This window comes from Notolepis coatsorum (genome assembly GCF_963971535.1).
Source record: "Notolepis coatsorum genome assembly, chromosome: 20".
NCBI lineage: Eukaryota > Metazoa > Chordata > Actinopteri > Aulopiformes > Paralepididae > Notolepis > Notolepis coatsorum.
Genome location: NC_140184.1, coordinates 23,103,845 through 23,125,176, shown reverse-complemented (window position 1 = coordinate 23,125,176; position 21,332 = coordinate 23,103,845). Strand labels below are relative to the sequence as shown.

General features: G+C 42.5%; 1 protein-coding gene across 2 annotated transcripts in view; it reads left to right on the top strand.

The window, feature by feature from the left end:
- The window catches only part of large2 (LARGE xylosyl- and glucuronyltransferase 2), a 101,406-nt gene that overhangs the window by 10,412 nt on the left and 69,662 nt on the right, over positions 1-21,332 (top strand). For both annotated transcript variants that reach the window (XM_084337228.1, XM_084337226.1), the window contains exon 2: positions 20,216-20,311. The gene's annotated coding sequence lies outside the window, so the exon portion shown is untranslated. The remainder of the gene's footprint in view (positions 1-20,215; positions 20,312-21,332) is intronic.

Here is a 21,332-nt window from a genome sequence, read left to right as displayed (position 1 = left end):
CAGTCGCCGATAAATACCCATCAATTTGTGTAGCGTCAAAAGGCAAAAAAAAAAAGTTCACTCGCGACCTACCTGCACAACGCCCGCCGTCCCCCACACACACACACAAGCTACTGCATCAAAGTAACTACTTATGATTAACAAGGCATTCGTTTTGTGGCATTAACGTTATATAGTTAGTGTTACACGGACAATAACATCAGCATATTATTATTACCCATAGCAGCAAGGCATTACTCCGAGTCCGTTCATTAGCTACCGGGAGATGCAAGACTAACGTTACTGGTGAAAATGTGATTTGCGTTGGAATACTCCTTTGCCAACTTGCTGTACTTTGCTTGCAGGTCTGCAGCCATTATTGCTGCATTATGAATAGCCCCAACTTTAGCCAAGGTAACGTTATGGCTAAACCTTTAACAATAGTTAACGCTAGCTTTCGGTTAGCTGTTCAATGCTATTAATAACACAACTCCCCGTCAACACCCTCTCTCGGGAAGATGGCATTTAAGAAAGTATCTGCTGTTAAAATGACACAAACATTCGTTTTGTGGCATTAACGTTATATAGTTAGTGTTACACGTTCAATAACAAGCATATTATTTACCCGAATATAGCAGTAAACAAGGCATTAGTCCGTTCATAGCTCGGTTCCATTCCGTTGCTCATTCCGTACCCAACTACACATTCTGCAATCTGTTAATAAAGTTTTCAACCAGACAAATGTATAGAAAGGCTTTGTTTTATTATAACATTTGTTGCAGTAAAATCGTTATGTCTCATTTGGTCATGCTGTGGAGCGCCGGTCGGCGGGCCGGGCAGCTAACGTAGCTACGTTAAGTGTGTTCTGCTCTCGCAAACAGAACAATGGCGGCATGCCCGAAAGTAGAAAATGAATAAACGCTTGCCGATTGGTGGTAAGGACAGCAGGAGGTGGGTGCTAGCGGTGTGGCGTAATTGGCCGAATCGACTGTCAATCAAAATGGTTCCATTGCATTGGTTGAAAGCTCTGGTTGAGAGAATGGTATTCCGCTGCAGGCCGCCAGACGATACTGGGAGAGAGATAGTGATACCATAAACATATTTCTTGATGTTTCCTTTTTTTAAGTAAGTAAAGAGGCCTACAAATACAAACATACACATACAAATATACAGTAGTTTCATTAAAAAAATAAATAAAAGAAATAATAAAAAAATACAAATACTTATATACACATACAAATATCGGTATCGGTATCGGCCGATAGTGTTAGTTGAACAATCGGTATCGGCGGCCAATTTTCATATCGGTGCATCCCTAATCGAGTCCAAAGCAATCTCTTCTGTCTCCTCCTCACCTCATCATCATCTTATTATCATCATCATCATCATTGTCATCATCCTCCGCTCCTCCCCATCATCCTCATCATTATTGTCATCCTCATCATTACACTGACCTACCAGGGTTTTGTGTGAATATTGATCTGCTGCTTGATCTGGTGGCAGCCTTCTCAAAGATTGCAGTGCAATTTGTAACATTTACTGTGTTTTGCTGCAAGAAAATAGCAGGAAATTGTGAGTCCATGACATTTTTTTCGATGGTCCTTGTAATGGGAAATATTAAAGAACAAAACGATGAGCCGTTTATATTAATCATTCTGAGTCATTATTATAATAGAAACGTTTATTTCACAGTGGCCACAATGAAAGGACAGTTTACAGACAGATACATCATGTTCACACATAATCGTCTGGCCGTAAAGTGACCAAGAGCTCTGTTCAGACGTATATTAAATACACAGTCTGTTCAGACGTAACACCATACATCAGATATGATGATGAAGGTAAATAAAAAATGGTTCCCAGTCACGGGAAGCAACAACAACCTTGCTATGGCTGGGAAGATGTTGGTATCTTGGAGTCCCTTAAAGAGACACACACACATTAACCAGTCAAGCTGGTCACACTGAAACAGTCAAGCTGTATAAAATGATATCTCAACACAGATCTATAATGACATGATAATATATTCCACGACATCCTCCACCCAGTTGAAAAGTCAGTCAGATGAAGATTGTCACTTGTCACTGCAATGGGTAACATTAGTGGCCCTTCTGGCCAGGCCCGCCATGTGGCTTGCCCTGCTATTGAAGATCACAAAATTCGAATGAATGATTTAGGACGATTTTCAAAAAACAAAATAGATTTTCAAAAAAAATTAAAATTAAAATATATTTTTAGAGTCACCTTTTATTTTAGATTTAGATTTGCACTTTATTAATCCCAATAGGGAAATTCATTCTTGTTTGATGATCAATAGGCACATTTTATTTGTTTTAAGTGAAGTTTGGTGAAAAAGCAAGTTATTGCACTATTAATCCCAATGGGGACATTCATCTTTGTTTGATCAAGAGTAACCTTTTATATTATTAAAATTATAATAATTTTATATAATAATAATAATAATATATATATATTATTATATGTTTTTTTTAAGTGAAGATTGGTGAAAGTTAGGTTTGCACTTCAATCCCAATATGGACATTCATCTTGGTTTGATAACTTTTTTGTGTCAAATAAAAACAGGTTATTTGAATGATTTCCTTGGCGTTTCTAGTTTTCAAGAGAAAAAAATCAATTAAAATCGTAAATCGGATTTAAAAAATAATAATCAGGGATTTTATTTTTAGGCCATATCGCCCAGCCCTACATAGTTGTCAACATCATCATTATCATCACCATTCTCATCGTCGTTGTCAACACGTTTTTTCTCTCAAATCACTCAATACTAAGTCCACATCAATGTGGATTCTGAGCCACAGCACAATTTCAGCCACATTGATCGCTAATGACATCATGTGATGTCATAGCTTTAGATAATACATAATAATACGAAACACTGTCAAAGATCTGTCAAACGCTTTTGATACAGTTGATCATCACCTGCTTTTAAAAAGGTTTTCTAGTATTGGCATGGTGCATGTGATTGGTTTCAGGATCTATCTTCTAGACGTCAGTGTGTGAAATCAGGCTCTGCTCAATCTGAATTCTTGTCCATAACTAAAGGTCTGCCGTGAGGTTCATTGCTGGGCCCTGTCCTTTTTACTATTTATATTTATGATATCGTTTATTTTTGAGTGACTTTTTTAGTTATTTTCTTTGTTATGTGGACAATACTATTGTCTACTGTATATCTTGGCTTGTGGCTTGATGGTACATTTTAATTTAAGTTCCATGTGGATATTCTTGCTTCCAAGCTGCGACAGAAAATGTGCTTCCTGTACAGAAATACTGTAGATCCAGCTTTCCTGTGATTAGTAGAAAGAGGATTGTTGAAGCTGTTTTCTTATACATTTTGGACTATGGTGATGTGATTTATAGGCATGCTGCGGCTTCAGCTCCTCAACCACTGGACTCGTTCTATCATTCTGTCCTCAGATTTATTACTGCTGACAGATATGATACTCACCACTATGGCCTTTATGAAAAGGTTGGATGGCCTTCTCTGGTTGAAAGGCATAAATATAATTGGTATTTGTTTATTTTTAAAGCCCTTATTGGTAAAAAAAAATATATATATATATTTTTTGTGTATTTGCAGAGACTGGAGATAGTCTATAAAAATTAAACCAGTAACATTCATATTCCTGACTAGCAGCACTTACAAATGGGAGTACCCACACAGGCAAAGACCATCGTCAGCAAAATATAAAATTAATGAGTTCATATATGCCAAATGAATAACATACTGTATACGGACTATATTCATTCAAACCTTTATTTCCTTCTCAGAACAAATTGATGTTGCCCTCATTTTCAACTGTTTCGAGATTACAGTTCAAGATACATAATTAAGGGCGCTAGGGTGGCGCACCATGAACGCACTTCAGTGCAACGTGGCCGTCCCGGGTTCGACTCCCGGACCCCGGCGACATTTGCTGAATGTCTCTTCCACATGATCTTCTCCCATCCTTCATATCTGTCTATCCAATAAAGCAATAAAAATGCCAAAAAAAAATCTTAAAAAAAAGATACATAATTAAAACGGATGGATATAAAGGTAAGAAAAATCAGGAATCAGACAAAGTTAAGCAATTACACATAGATCAAATTAGGCATTGATAAAAACAATTAAAAAAAGACTAGCAAAACACACAAAAAACATAGATAGGAAATCAGTTAAAACAATTAATATTTAGGGCGGTTAGGTGGCCGAGCGGAGATTGCGTTCGTCACCAGCCTCGGAGCTGAGCTGGATTTGCCTGTTCGAATCCAGCTCACAGCTCCGGGGTTGTCACCAGCTTGGCTGGCCGTCTGCACTGATACAATTGGCTGTATCAGAGGGTGGGAGAAGCTGGCGGGGTGGGTCCGGGTCGTTGTAAACAGCGACTCCTACAGTTCGGTCGGGGCGCCTGCTAAGCGCGGATTGGACGTGAGGGGGATAGTGTGGTCCTCCCACACGCTACGCCCTCTCAATGAGAATCCGCGCTGCCAGGTGAAAAGAAGCGGTGATTGGCTGGACGTGTGTCGGAGGAAGCACGTGGTAGCCTCCACTCTCCCAGATGATCTGACTGTGGGGGGTAAGTGCGCAGCGACCAGGAAGGGACTGGGAATTGGCATACGACTAACATTGGGATGGGAGAAAATCGGAGGAAAATGGAGGGGAAAAAAGACCAAAAAAAAAAAAAAAAAAAAAAAAATTATATTTGACCGTATCACCTCAGCCCACCTCACTCCAAAGAGACGTCTTTTGACAACGCCAAACTGTCTTTTTCACTCTGTCTCTTTCTCTCCCCTCTCTCTCCCCTCCATAGATGCCCCCCCCCCCAACATAAATGTCATTTTAATGCCGTTTCCCCCCGAAGGTTTATGACAAATAGTGGGCGTGCCCTTACGTGCAGCTCCAGCAGAATTCCTCTGCAACGTTGTGGGTTTGGGTGCTGAGTACGGACCAACTGATAAGAGAGATGCAGCACCAGCGTGGGACCACAGCTTGTTGAGGCTGGACCCTGGGTGGAGGATTTAGCCTTGGCAGGTTACGCACTAATGTTAAATCAGCTCTACTTGTACACACAGCAGTAACATACATCACAGAAATAAGGCACACCCTACTTCTGAGGGATTTTGTGAGAGCCCCCCACTACCTCTTTCCTTCCCTTTCTCTCTCTCTCTCTCTCTCTCTCTCTCTCTCTCTCTCTCTCTCTCTCTCTCTCTCTCTCTCTCTCTCTCTCTCTCTCTCTCTCTCTCTCTCTCTCTCTCTCTCTCTCTCTCCCCCTCTCTCTCCCCCTCCCCCCTTCTCTGCCTTTTACATGCTGCACACAGAGCCACTGTACCATGTAATGACCAGTAAGGGTTAAGGTTGGTGTTTGTTTATATAAATATTTTCTGCTGTGAAACAGATGACTCAGGCCTTGTGCTTTTTGATTGTGCATGCACTGGCCCTGCTGCTACATCGACCCACGTTGCATTCTGTGTGCGTGTGTCCGTGCAATGTGCATGCATGCGTCCGTATTGCATGACTGGGGAGCAACCACTCTTAAGTGAGATGCATTGCTGATGGGCTCGTTTCGTGACTGTGATCACTTTTCCACACAGTCTGTACTCGTACGTCGCTGCTCTCCTTAGACTTTGATCAAACCACCTCATTACTTCCATGCTGATGGAAGTCGCCGGCTCCCCGAACCTTGATCAGCCACCAAGAAGGAGTTTAATGAATCCACTCAAGCGTCTCACACGCCGCTATACCGCTAGGCTGCTTGCCCCAGCTATACCGTGGTCCGCTTGCTAACACTAACACCAGCCTGCTGGTCGGTTTTCGTTGAACTACTCCCACAGGCAACACTTCACGCTTGGTATCAGGAGGGAAAAGAGGACAGGAGAGAAGAGATGGGGAATAATGGAAACGAGACAATCGGAGGAAGCCAAAAAACAATGCGATGGCATTTTTTTGATAACACACACAAACAAACAAACACACACACACACACACACATACACATACATGGTCTATTAATCTTCTTCATAAATAATGCAGGACAGGCTCCATTTTGCCAACAGTCCTGAATTCAGTGCCCCAAGCTAACTGGGTGTGGAACACTGGGGAATTGCTTGTGTTTGCTTGTGTGTGTTTGTGGTTGGCGGTGATGTGAAATTTCCCATGATTAATAAATTCATGACAACACTACTCTTACCGGTGACACCGGACATTTGACAAGATCATGCTCAATATCTGTGCTTACTTTGATCTTTAACGTTATGTGGCTACATTGATCCGCTGTGCCGGAATATTGCCAAATCCTCCGCCATCATTGTGTAACCTGTTGTGTCACCTCTAGAGTCTTTTTTCTCTCCTTCACGTGAAGTTAAATCTACTCTCAAAGTGAAAGTGAAATTTAAGCTACTCTGTGCTGCACAGACCTAAGAATAGCTCAGCTGTCCACACATAAACTCTCAATTTATAATGTTGTCTGACGTTTCGACAACACAATTTTTTACAAATTATTATTTTTTATTTCAATGTGGGCACTGATATGCGAAAAAAAACTCAATGTTCCTATATATATATATCGTGTGTGTGTGTGTGTGTGTGCGTGCGCGCGTGTGTGTGTGTGTGTGTTCGTGTGCATGTGTACAGTGCACGGCTGGTGTCTGGCTAGACCTGCGTGTCGTAGACAGAGCTGTGGATCTGAAGCATGTTATTATGTGAAGCTTGCCCAGGGAGGTCCTGCTGGCAGTGGCTACAGAAGTGGTCTCTCTCTCCCTCTCCCTCTCTCTCTCTCTCTCTCTCTCTCTCTCTCTCTCTCTCTCTCTCTCTCTCTCTCTCTCTCTCTCTCTCTCTGCCCATCCGCTTGGAGTTCAGAGAGGCTCTGTTAGTGCTGTAGCTGCTCTACCAATCGTGTCACTGCTCCTTTTACCGCTCCTGTGCCCCCCCCCCCCACACACACACACTCTATAATCTCCCCACTCATAAACAGAGACCCCTCAATATGCCGGCTTTGCTTTTTTATACATGGCATGCCAGTCCATCTGGTGCTCCAGAATCATGTCGTGAGTGGACAAGTAAAGGCCAGTTCAGATCAAGATTCGCAATTGGACTGGATACAACTTGCAAAAGAATTCCAAGACGTCTGATTGTAAGCATTCAAACATCCTAAGAACGCTTTCATCTCCACTCCTTCATACATTGTAAATCTAAATCATTGTTTGAAATGGCAAAGTAGGAGGAGTAATAGCCTGGTCTCACCAGCACAAAAATGCCTTCACCTTCAAATCTGTCAGCTGTGTGTACCTAGCCTGTATACACTTTGAATAGTGTGTGTGTGTGTGTGTGTGTGTGTGTGTGTGTGTACAATGATGTGTGAATGGTAACACTTTCATGCAACATGGTGCTTCAGTTGTGAGAGTGTGAGTGATTCAAACACCTGTTTAATTGGCTTCTCTTCTCCACATTTATTTAGGCTGTAGTAGTTCATTCCTTTTGTTCCACACACGCACGCACACACACACACACACACACACACACACACACACACACACACACACACACACACAATATAGGGGTCCCTATTCAATATATTGATATTGCAATACTATTAAACACATATTGGGACTTTTGGTGTAAAAGAAATAAACCAACACCTCAAGACTTAATTAGTTACTTGTAAACACTGTTTCATGAAATTATCACATTACTATAATGGAATGCAATTAACACCAGATCATGTGCTTCTGGCACACACTTTTAGAAGTCACATATGCACTGTGATCTTAGTTCTTCTGTAAAGAATAGTAGTGTGAAAAATATCATGATTACTGGCCTGTATCGATACAATATTGATAAAGTATTGACATGATATTGATACTGTATCGACATAATATTGATACTGTATCGACATAATTATGTCCGTGGAAGGTTCAGCCTGTCCAAGGAAGTGGGTGGGTGGATGTGTGGGTGTGTGAATCTGTGCAATATCTCGCAAACTATGAGGCCGATCAACCTGTGCTGTGGCGCAGAAAGGTCCAAGGCACAAGGATCAAATGTGGGAATATGTTTCATTTCAGGTAACGAGAAGTATTTCTTGGGAATTAATTTCCAGTATTCTCCATTGACTTTCACTTCTTACTGTAGAAGGGCAACAACAACAGCTTCAAATGCTGCCACTGAGACTACTGGAGGGGGTCAGCACAGAGGCGGTGCAATACTACAGACAGTTGGCCACTAGGGCTGTCCCCGAAGCCTGTATTTTCGAGACCCATTCCCAACGATAACATCAGGCTGCGCTGGATGGATGAAAATGAATGGATATCGCTAATAAAATAAATAACGATTAAAACCCGACTATACTCGGGTCTGGCGCCCAAGCGATGGCGAGTTAACCCGACTATCATCGTGACTGGTGCTGAATGAGTTAACTCACAGAAAAAGTCGGGTTAACTCGCCAACCGTTCAGCGCCAATCACGAGAAAAGTCGGGTTTTAATCGTTATTTCTTTTATTAGCTATATCCATTCATTTTCATCTATCCAGCCTGATGTTATCATTGGGAATGGGTCTGAGCTCGCAAAAGGGCAAATACCGCCGCCTACGCCTTCCAGCTGGTATTGCACTCTATTAGAAATGGTGTAGTTTCTTTTCTGGGCCAATCTGAGCCGTGCGGGCGGGGTTTAAATACTCCGGCAGGACTAGCGTTTACAACGTTACATCTGCGATGATGCCCCCCCCCCCCCCCTTCATATGCAATGCCGGGCAATGTGGGATGGACCTCCACGAGCAGTATTTGGAATGGCGATCAGATAATTGGATTATTTCTTTTGCATTACATCAGAGACCAGGTAAGGACTCTATATATAAAATCTTGCGTTGATCTGATATTTCTTTCTACCGTGATCAAAGCTGTCTGTGTGTGTGTGTGGCTGTTTACAGTTGGGTGCAGGAGGTGGGGGGGGGGGGGGGGGGGGGGGGGGGGGGGGAGCACCGCGCTACGAGGGCCATTTCATGTATGCACGAGGAAGGATAATAATGATAATCTAGCGTTGATTTCAGGAAGTTTTGATAATCAGACGAAAAATTACAACGTGTTTAGTGTATTCCACTAAACGCTATTATCGCGTCTTTTCCTGGGATTACTAAGAATCACCAAAACTACTCATTCAAAACGGTATAAAACGGAAATGTACGGATGAAAAACTATCTGTTTTGTGCATGTTGACTGGAAGCAACTCACTGACAATCGACTGGTGTATTAGACCCATAGCTATAATATAAGATATATTTTAAGCACTCGCAAATCTTGCAGTCTCCCCATTGATTAAATCGATGGCGTTCTAGCGCCCTGTGGCTCATTAAGCGATGGCGCTGGATGAGTAAAAAATTCTAATGTTGATTTAGAATTTGAACGCCAACGTAACGAACGAAGGTCCGAACGTTTGGGCTCAGCCCTATTGGCCACTCCCTCCATCCCAGCAGGCTTTGTTATAGTGTGTTTAAATTCAAGATTCAAGAGTTTTATTTGTCACATACATACACGAGACATGCTTGGTTTGGAGGCTCTTGATAATGGCATTCCTCAACTCGTATTTTTTATTTTGTTCAGTTCTCAGTGGAGGCAAATGTATACGTTGCTGTGCACGAAACAGCAAGTCGAAGGCAGTCTGAGCTTTGGAGGGTACAGGTTCTGGCGCTGGAGCCTCGCACTTCAGTGCTAAGTACTTGAATTGAAATAAGCTTAACACGCTTCCGGCATGGGACCCAAGCTGGGTGGTGGTTGACAATACATCGTTGGCAATGTCTGTCCATTTGTCCGCTCTATCCACTTTTCCAGCTGCTGATATAAAGCGACAAGTGCACTGTTTTACTTCTAGGAGCACGTCTTCAAATGTTTTTGCACCCAGTCTGACAATTTTAGGAGGCACACCGCACAAACAAACAATGGTTACTGTACACACATCCATGTTGACACTGTAGCTCGCGGCCATTTGCTGGAGTCTGGCGCTCTCTACTGGAACAAAGGGCGCTCTACAAAATGCGTATTTTTTTCCGCCAATAAAAACTCCCATAAAATAAATTGGGTCGCACATAAATCTGCAGGGTCGGTCGGCAACCGGAAACAAACCATTCTTTTTTTTAGGCCCAACTATAGCATGCCGTGGATATGTTATTGATACTGTATCGACATAATATTGTGGATCAAAGTATCACAATACAATGCTGTACAGTGTATCAATATTTTCTCACACCCCTAATGGATGCATTGTATACACACACACACACACACATACACAGTTATGTTCAGAGTGGTTCAGAGTGAGCAGCATACTGTACACTGACCTACAGCCATGTTTTGCCGGACCTCTTTTCCAAGGGAACAGTACTCCGCTATTCTGGGAACCTTCAGTGCCACCGAGAAGATACATGACGACATGCAGACATAACTGAGAGACTTGTACAACAACTCTGAATGGGGCGCGGTCTAGCTTGTCTATCCCTGGATGGAGTGTTTGTGAGGCCATTCATTACTATGTGGGGTGTAGTTCGGTAGAAAATAGTTCCCACATGAAACTGCTCACACCAACCTAGGTGGATCATTTTGAGGAACCGGGTCATGACTTCTGGAAAGAGACATTGATTTTGAATTTTTCAACGGTATTTTGTATTTTGCTTTTAGCATCACAAGCAGCTTTTAGCATCACAAGTCACAAGCATTGTATCGGAGTGACGGCAGACATCTCTACAGAAGATATCTCCAAAACTAGGCAAATCACACCACAACCATCTGGATGCATAGATAGGGTAAAATATGTTTCTTTTTACATTTTGGGTGAACTGCCCCTTGCAGCGTGTGGTGTCAGTCAAATCATCAGCTCTGATTGGTCTACATTTGTGGGGAGATCAGACAGACAGACAGACAGACAGACAGACAGACAGACAGACAGACAGACAGACAGACAGACAGACAGACAGACAGACCAACACTGTTCTAGGTGGCTTCAGGCCCTTCAGGCCTACACCGTAAAAAAGAGGATTCCAATTCCATTGGAACTGAGGCCTTGTCCAGACTAAAACGATTTTGATCTGTTTAGTTTTCGTTTCGTTTTAAGGTTTCCGTAAAAACGAAAACGTCTCAAGATAATAAGTGCATGCCACAAATTTACAAAATAAATGTCTTTCCTGTTTCTTTTATTTTGAAAACCCCCGACCGGAAGTGTTATAGTGTCTGTTGCTAGCAGCTTAACTTGTGTCGCCGGTTCTGTGCTTTTCGAGCTAACGTAACGTCATTAGTTTCCAAAGGAGAGGAGAGAAAGACCGCAGCTCACATGCAGCTCAAACTACCTGTTGGAATAAATTAATTGATTGATGTTTAACTTGTCCCTGTGTGTCCAGTCATTTCGACTAGCAAACGTTGTATTTAACGTTACCTCAGCACTGTCTATTGTATTTAGTTGGTTAGCTATTTAGCTAATGCGGATAGCATTTTGAATAGCATCAATGCTAGCTACAGCTTTATTTACTAAATTATGGAGGCTTTTTAATCGTCAAGGTAAGAGAGGATTTGTCATGATCAACTGAAGGCGTATGCTATGGAACAATATGTGCTTGGGTTTTCATATAAGACATATGTATCATGTTTATTTTTTTTTTTGGGTTTGCATGCGGATTAAGGGAGATGCGTGTGAGCATGTGTGTGCGCCTCGGTCGGGAGTGTGTGTACAGCTATCGCGTCATCGGTTCAGGAGAAGACACGTACCGCTTGTAAAGATGGTGACGCAATAAGAATTGCGCACTCTGGGAGCTGGTATCAGAAGGTATCGTCTTCAGGCTGTCAGAACGCAGTTCCGTGTGGCAGAACGATGCATGCCGAACGATCAAATACTTTGCCTAAAACGACCAAAATCGTTTTAGTCTGGACATGGCTTGAGTGCAAAATAACAGACGGATTTTATGTGAACAGTTCAATAAAGTCGTCATTTTGACTCATTATCCCCTCCGGAATGTTTGTGAGAATGCAGAAAGTGTCCTCAGTGAAAACCGTGGGCCAAGTTGAAGTTAGTGTAGCCAGTGGGTTGTTTGTAGAACACAATAGGCAAACAATAGCCTCCTTATCTCTGAAGTTGATGTTGTTTTTTCCAGAAATACGACCCAACTCATGACTCTTATCCAAAATTCAAGTAAAGGTCAGGACTACCTTTACTGTGCAGAGTTGCTCCGCTGTGTGCTGTTGGTTCTGTTAGCTTAGTGCCACCCAGGATGATTGTGATTGGTTTAAATAAATGTATACAAACAAGCCAAAGCGTTTTTCTTTTCCCCTATAGCGGAATGATAATCGGTTCAGCCAGACCTCTCTCAGACGCTGGCACAGCGCTAACATAGTGTGGAGAGAGGTATGGCTACGCTAGACTGTTTTTATCCATATGAGTGTGATTTGTTGAAAACAGTCATAAGCCCGTTTTTCGCAGGAAGTTTCCCCAGGAACTAAGGACCTTTGGATCAAGTTCAGACTACATGATTATAGCCCTGATTTTTGGAGATCGCCCCAGATCAGAGGCAAACCGGTGTTCACTCGGCGCGTGCACGTTACTATGTGTGAATGGTTTGAAGACGCAACCCAAGTGACTCGCCGATGCAAGCCGATCAAGCAGGCTAATTATCTGGAACTGTCAGGGAGTCCAACAGCCAATGAGAGCACAAGACACGAGAGAGAGAGAGAGAGAGAGAGAGAGAGAGAGAGAGAGAGAGAGAGAGAGAGAGAGAGATAGAGGGGGGGGGGGTGTTGAGTGACATTTACTTTGAACTAGTGAGGGACTGCAAACAGAATGAAGAAACTCTGTCTTGAATCAATTTAACCCTTTCACTACCACACTACAGAAGGTTAACCCTTTACTATGACACGACAGATGGTGTGATAGTAAAGGGTTAACCTTCTGTAGTGTGGTAGTGAAAGGGTTAACCATTTGTCGCGTGGCAGTGAAAGGGCTCAAAGCTGCCTGTATCAGAAGAAATGATTAAACTGTTCAGCCTGTTGCAATGTTCGATGACCTTGTCATTTTAGTTGAGTGTCTCTATTTGTTGTCTCTATGATTTTAGGGACATTTTGAAAATGGGATGGGTGGATATCTGGGAAATAGCCTACTATACACAGCCCATGGGAAAATTAGACCCAGACAAAGAAAGAATGACAGCTCATTCTCTCACAGAAAACGAGAAACCGCTAAAACTTTGCCATGTGCTTTTCTCCAGTGTATTCCTCCTCTGTCCAAAACAAATAGCTCCATGACCAAACACTGTCCGTTCTCACGTGTGTTTTCATGACAATGCGTAGCTTGGAGACCAGACCGACAGGGATTCCTTCTGGTGAAAGAGCTTGTAATGTGTAACCACAACGTGTCCAATCATGTGGACATCAGAGAATACTCCTCAGAAGAGTTAGATGAATATATAGGGGTTATATAGAGTGTCCTGGACTTCCACATTCAATCCATGAGGAGTATGTAGGGCTGGGCGATATGGCCAAAAATGTTATCGCGATAAAATAATTAAATAATTTTCATATCACTCGATATCGATAATTATCGTCGATATACATGAAATTATTATTTCTGTCAAGTTTAATTAACTTCTTATGCCCGGCACCGGCGGGCTATTAACACTTCCGGCGCCAAAAAAAGTTGTACAACGTGTTTCAAGTTCATGCTAATTCTGCCAGATCACGGCGTACAGCGTTATTTTGATCATATTTCATATTTTCGCCATGGTATTCATATTTCCCTCACGGAGCCTTGTCTGATGCTGTGGGACTCGGCACAACTCTGCAACGCTTCAATACTGCCCCCTGGTGGATGATCGGCGAGTTGCCAAACCGGAAATGCCGGTTGGATATCGGTGCGTCTCCTAAATACGTCCGGCCACTTGCATATCGTTGCAGGACTCTAGCCACACACCGTGGATATGGATCGCTGCCATAACTCAATAATCGACATGATTTGGGCGTGTATTAGTATTATACAAACCGGAAATGGATCGCCTCGATCCGCATCAAATAACTGGGATCTTTTTGCTCCAGTGTCATCGCTCAACGGTAAGAGGTGACGTCATTTTCAGCGTGAGTGTTTATTATTATCCATACAAACTGCTCTGATCTATATATCATCCATACTACATAAGGCATATAACGACGATCACGGAATTATAAACGACCCCCCCCCCACCGTTCACCCGCGCATGATCAGTCATAACGTTTAGGACCATGTACAGTTGAAATCTTTAATATAGCGTTGATCGGTAACAAACGGCATTTGATAATCTATATATGCATTTATGCCTATATCTCACGTTCTAGGAATTACTGCAGAAAACGATAAAAACATATTTATACTCTAGACCAGTGGTCACCAACCCGTCGATTTTTATTTTTTTTATAGATCTTTCCCTGAGAGTCCACATTACAGTTCTACTTTTGTTTTGATGTGAAAAGTGATGCTGCATAAGATTACTGCACTGAATGAGAAAGTACACATTACAGTTCTACTTTATAAAATGCTAATTGTAAATATGTTTGGCAATGTTAATAGGAGAAGGTCCACATTACAGTTCTACTTTTGTTTTGATGACTGCACCAAGCACTGACTGAGAAAGTACACATTACAGTTCTACTTTATAAAATGCTAATTGTAAATATGTTTGTCAATGTTAATAATATGAGAAAGTCCACATTACAGTTCTACTTTTGTTTTGATGTGAAAAGTGATGCTGCATAGAATGACTGCACTTAGCACTGACTGAGAAAGTACATATTACAGTTCTACTTTGACGTTTTAATGTTGGACCAAAGCATTGCATGTAATTAGAATACAGGCAAATAAAAGTAATTTAGTTTAAAGTACAATCTTGGCTGTCTTTTTCTCTCAACGCTTCAATAGGGCCTAACAAAAATAATGGTTGGTTTCAGGTTGCCGACCGACCCTGCCGATTTAGGTGCGACCCAATATATTTTATGAGTTTTAAAAAAAAATTATATATTAAAAAAAAAAAAAAAAAAAATCAGATTTTTTTAGAATAAAGTTTCATAGAAATCTTAGTCAAACATTTAGTATTATGGATATTAAACATGCTGGCAGAGTACATGCATCCATGTTGTTGTGAACATTTTAATTAAATAAAGAAATTCCCTATCCATAGTCGCCGTGGGAAAGAATAAAATAAAAAAATAAAATAAAATAAATTCCCTACCTACCCATGGCCAAACTGACAACCAACCTGAAACCAACTATTATTTTTGTTAGGCCCAGGTAGATCTTGCCTTCACCAAAAAAAAAGTGATCTTGGGCTTAAAAAGGTTGGTGACCACTGCTCTAGACGGTATTTTCGTATGAATGTGTGAATGAAAAAGTAAAACGTTCCTACATCCTGAACGATAGATAATCGATGTTGAATGGGCCATAGTAATGTCAATTTAGCAATACAATTTAAAAAGTTATAGCCCTGCAAAGAAGGTGAACATCTCCATAGACTTACAGTGCTGGCAGAGAATGGTATAAGACGATCAAACTCCGTGGCAGTTAATGTGTTAATAGATAGACTCACTTTTTTTGCTGCGGTAGAACGAAGACGTCACTATGAGACGAGTTGGAGAGCCGTCGCGTGTCGAGCCAACCCTTTGAGAAGCTTTGTGGTCCCGGCTTGAATTCTCCATGAATGTGTCCATATAAATCCATTTTGTTAGATCCAACTGTACTGTCTGAATGAATGTTTCTTGTGATTATGGGTGATTTCCGACCGCCAAAACAACTGAATGTCTCGTCTCGAGTTGATGTCGTCATCAGTCCGCGCACCTTCTTCTAACGCAGTAACCGCCCCGGGCCCAGTGCATAGATTATTATATTCCACCAGGGGGCAACCTACCGCCACTGGATCATATGCATTATAAGAATGGAACTGTGTAGATTTCATTCACGGACGGTTCTTGCTGCATCCAAATTTAGTTGGCTATAAGGCCATTTATAGGCCTATGGTATTCTATATTCTATAATAATATTTCAAATAGCATGTGTCCGGATGGCAGAATTCAGTACTGTATCTAAACATTGTTTAATTAATCATCTTCTTCCCTTTATTAATTTGCTTAGATTTTCATCTCAGGTCATTTTTAGCATGGTGTTATTCATATTGACTCCTTTCCATTCAGTGTACTCTAATGAGTGATAAACTTTTAGGTGATAGAACATGTTTGTTGTGTTCCCCGTTTTTGTTAGCACCGGTCGTCGACACAGTTTGCAGCGAACGCTGCTCTGATTTTTGTCCGACTTTAAAAAGCCAAAATGTGTCCATACTGCCGACCAGGGTTTCCGTTAGAAAAAATTGTTGCCGGTCTCCGTGACCTGCAAGATTTCAATCTACCGGACAAATGAGATTAATTCCGGTCATAGTTTATTGAGCTTTAAAACAATTGATAAGCAGGCAATATAAAGAATGTCATCCTCAAGGCATGTAGATTTATAATATTATTACTTAAAACTAGGCTACTTTTGCGTATACAGTCATTAATTAATATATTCCAAATAAAATAAGTCCCTCGATACTCCGTGCTGCTGCTGACTTGAACTAAAATAGACCGCGTATGTGGGCAGTCGGTCCGACACTAAACAGCAGTCTGTTATAATCACATTTTTATGAGCTAACGAATTCCGTTATATTGGACATTTGTATTAATTATATCAAGCGAAGAACTGAGAAAGCAGAGAGACGGCAACATTATCGTGGTTTGCGTGACGACTCTCTCCACCTCGCAACGACTTATTTGCAAAGAGTATGGCGCTGCAGAGAAGCTGATTTAGCTGTTATTGGCTCTTTTCTGGGAACCGCACAGCAGCGCCCCCCACCCAACATTGGCTGAAAATGGCCAAATTGGAGTACTGCTGGAATACTGCATTGTGCCGTTGCCTCTCTGGCTCTGCAGCTTCACACAAAAGTCCGCACACCAGCACTAAGCTCTCGCCGACAACGTCGTTGTCATTATTAGAAGCAACGAGGAAACAAATGTAATGATCGTTTCGTTCATCGCATAGGCTATTTAATTTTAGCCTATTTTAATACAATTCAAATAATCAAATTGTGCTTAGACTCAGGGAATTATTTTCACCGGACATTAAGACCGGAGATATTAAATAAGTCGGACTTCAACAGATTTTGCCGGTCAAAAACCGGTAATTACCGGCTAACGGAAACGCTGCTGCCGACGTCGAAACACCTTTCTTATTAACAATTTCCTCTACATTTGAGGTGCTAAGGCTTGCGGTGGCCGTAGGCGTAGGGTTGTCATCTCCTTCGCTGTCGCCATCTCCTTCACTGGAATTTTCATGAATTTTCCTAACTAAAGTTGCTAAACTAATCTCCTCGGAAATCGAAACCAAAACAGTAGCACATCTGGAGCTGTGGTGCGTAAGCGCGTCATCACGTAACGTAGCTCTATTCCTGATTGGTTGTTAGTGCGTGTGCTGATATCCAAGCTTGGAAAATTGATATATCGAAACATTGCGACCACGTTTCATGTTTATTTCGAGGAAATAATTTATCGCGATAATTATTGTTATCGTTTTATCGCCCAGCCCTAGGAGTAAGGGTCCTTAAACGATGGCTCCAGAAAGCCTCTGGTTTCTGGGTATCTGAGGGTATCTCGATTACCTCCTCTTCTTGGTAGGATGACTTCTTCAATACGTAATACAACCGTAGTGAGGTTATAGGTTGCTATTATAATCTTTCTATCTTGTGTTCTTATCTCACTTCATACCAAACTCTCTCCAAATATAGCATAGTAATCCTGAGAAACTCTGCAGGTATGATGGGTCATTTTAAAACAACAGCGTAATACAAGCCCTTTCAGGGTCCATTCAGGGTAGTCGATTGCTTGATCCTATCTCCTTATTCTTTTAAATTGACCCAAACTGTGAAAGAGAAGAGAGGTGTAACTAGTTATTATAAATGAGAGATTGCTTATTTACTCATTGAGCCTTGGTGTCTGGGACATACTGTTCACGAGCAGTCTGGAGGACTGGGTAGAGCCTTGAACACATGCACCTGTTATATACAAAATTGTCATATGATATTCCTATGTCTCAGCTTAACTCATTGACGGCCAAATAAAAAAAATTGTCATATCATATTCCTATGTCTGAGCTTAACTCATTGACGGCCAAACACGTAATATCTCGTGTTTCACCACCAACGCTTGAGTGCCAAAAGCGTAATATCTCGTTTTTAGATCCTTTGGTATTTTTCCTTTGATCCCCGTTCTACACACTCGGCCGGAGCCCTCTGAGTTACTCTGGTACAGCTACCTACGTTGGAATTGCAATGACGATCGAATCTCACCAGGTGGCAGTATCGCCTACCTTAAGAACATGCATGGGCCATTAGTGCCAGCCCCACAGCCCCCAAACAACTGGGGACTCTTTGCGAGTAGCACTGAGCAGGACACGTTCGACAATCGCGATCGCCTATAGCGAACTATTGGATATTATGAAAAAGACTAAAGGATTGGATTATATGGATGATGATTATGGACGATAAGGTGCGTTTCTTCCACCAGACTATGGACTATGTTGGACTATAATCAAAACTATAATCAAACCGACCGATGAGGAAACCTATTCGGCTCCGTCTATAGTCTGGCCCGAGCAGATGAAGAAGACGGATGAGCGCTGGCTACCTAACGTTATATGTATGATCCTGTTCTGATTCAAGACACTTTTGGACTCAAAGTGAGAAATGGAGTACCTCTAAACCAAAGGTCTCTCTCTCTCTCTCTCTCTCTCTCTCTCTCTCTCTCTCTCTCTCTCTCTCTCTCTCTCTCTCTCTCTCCTTCTCTCTCTCTCTCTCTCTCTCTCTCTCTCTCTCTCTCTCTCTCTCTCTCTCTCAAGTAGCCAAACGTTACACTATAAAAACTAACTGGATAGTTTATTTAACTTCATTAGCTTCATTAGTCTCCTATAAGCCATTCTCCCTTTCTGTGTGTGTGTGCAGTGGTCATTGAAGGTATGAACCTGTACTTTCATATCATGTAAAAAAAAATGCATTGAAGATCCCTCAAAAGGAATTGTTGGGTCACTTTAGCTGATCTCCACATAATTTTCCCACACTTTGTTTCTACAGCTATACTATATTTCAACCTTAAATCCAATTAAATTCTGTTCTTTTTTACCTGTAACTGTTTGGCACACACATTACCTCACTAGTGTTGCACATGAATGCATGCATTCTTAGGAACACACACACACACACACACACACACACACACACACACACACACACACACACACACACACACAGAGACAGACAGATAGATCGATATCAATACTGTACACACACACACACCCGCACGCACGCACACACACACACACACACACACACACACACACACACACAGAGAGCAGGGCAGACAGAGTGTCTCGTGTTAGATGGAGCCGTGGCCCCTTGCTCCTCCAGGTCGTATAGACTTATTATGCCTGTTGTTATAGGCCAGTCAGTCTGCCATCATTGGGCCGTTAGCAGGCAAACAACAGCCATTGACCTCCTGTGGCTCTGGATGGCTGTGGAACGACTGGGAGGGACTTCAGTCCCCATCCTCCTTCATGTGCATGCAGATTACATATCTCCTGTGTGTGTGTGTGTCTGCAAGAGGCTCGAGGGCGGAATGCTCTGGAGCTTTGGAATGGGTTGGTGGCGTGCATGTCCCTCTGTTCCTCACAGCTTTAAAGGACCCAACCATCTGGACGGGGCACAGCGAGGGCCATGGGAGCACGACATTAAGACAACCTCTGCCTCCTTCATTATCTCTCTCTCTCTCTTTTCTTCAACCATCCCACCTGTCTCCCGGGCCTCTCCTTCCAGTGATATACGGAGCTACATTATTGACTGCCATAAAGTCAACTGGAATAGGCCACGTCTGCAGACCTGGAATGAGGTTTCACCTCCACACACTCCCTAATGATGACTCTGTACGGTGGTGCCGCTCGCCGCTTGCTGTGTGACTGATTGTTCAGCCGATCTCCCGTTGTGTTTGCTTGCGTTTGATAGTAGAAGTATTTGGTTTCATATAGAAACCCCACCCCGTGCTTCCTTTTGCGTTGCTCCTACCATATCCCATTGGTTAGAAAAAGGGTTTTCGGGGAAAAGGAAGACCTCATCTTTTCCATCTTTTGTGTCCGTATCGTATCTCTCATCTTTTCCATTGTTTGTTTGTTTTTTACAGATTGGATTTTCTGCCCGGTGGGTGTTGTGTGGAGCAGAGGACTCGTCTCCTGAGGCCTGAGGCGTCTTCTTTTCCCCACCAAGGACTTTCAGCCTGGTGAGGAGCAAATCATTCTGCCTGATTCTCTGCCCCGTCTACTTCATCCGCTCATCAAATTATGTCATGGCTAGTGGTGTGTGTGTGTGTGTCTGTGTGTGCACAGCCTGTTCACGGCGGGAATTCTGTCAGTTATTCCGCCTCAGCGTTCTGAATAAGCGGTACGAACACGGAAACGATGGCATTTGTTGTTCCGGCGTTAAGCCACCAGTAGAGGTGGTCACATTGCCGGGATGGAGTAGCCCCGGAGTCTGTGTAAACGGGACTGCTGGCGTGCCATGGTGTCAATATTCACCAAGTTAGCCGTGAGTGAAAGCGTACTGCTAACGACAAATTAGGAATCCACGTATCGTACCGTCGGAGCTGAAATCGAGATCACTACTTTCAGTGGCGGCTGGTGAAAATTATTCTAGGTGGGGCGGTGCCATATCAGTTTCAGTAACTACAGAACAGTATATATTGAGGCTGAGGGGGGCGGCGCCCTAGCGCCCTCTATGGACCAGCCGCCACTGACTAATTCACCAACAGCGGTTATTGTCAATATTCACCAAAGTTAGCTGTGAGTGAAAGCACTACTTCTAACTAAAAAACGATTTAGGAAAGAACATACCAGCTAACACTCATGTGTTGTACTTATCCAGCTGAGACCAAAGATAGCTGTGAGTGAAAGCACTACTGCTAACTGAAAAACAAATTAGGAAAGAACATACCAGCTAACACTCATGTGTTGTACTTATCCAGCTGAGACCAATCAGTCAGTTATGAGGCTAGAAGCCAGTCAGTGTAGAGTTCCTTCCCTGCAGAAGGATAGCTTGTTGCAGCCCTTGAAGGGCGAGGAGTACTCACTGGGTACCCCAAAACTCTGACCAATGTGTGGTCACAAGTAGGCTTGCTGTGGTAGTCTGTGTTATCTGTGTTACTTGGTGTTCAGGCATCCACAGAGCACATTATTTGCCTACTGCCCCCACCGGAGTATGTTTTTTAGTTTAGTTCATTCGCATATCAGTGCCCACATTCATCA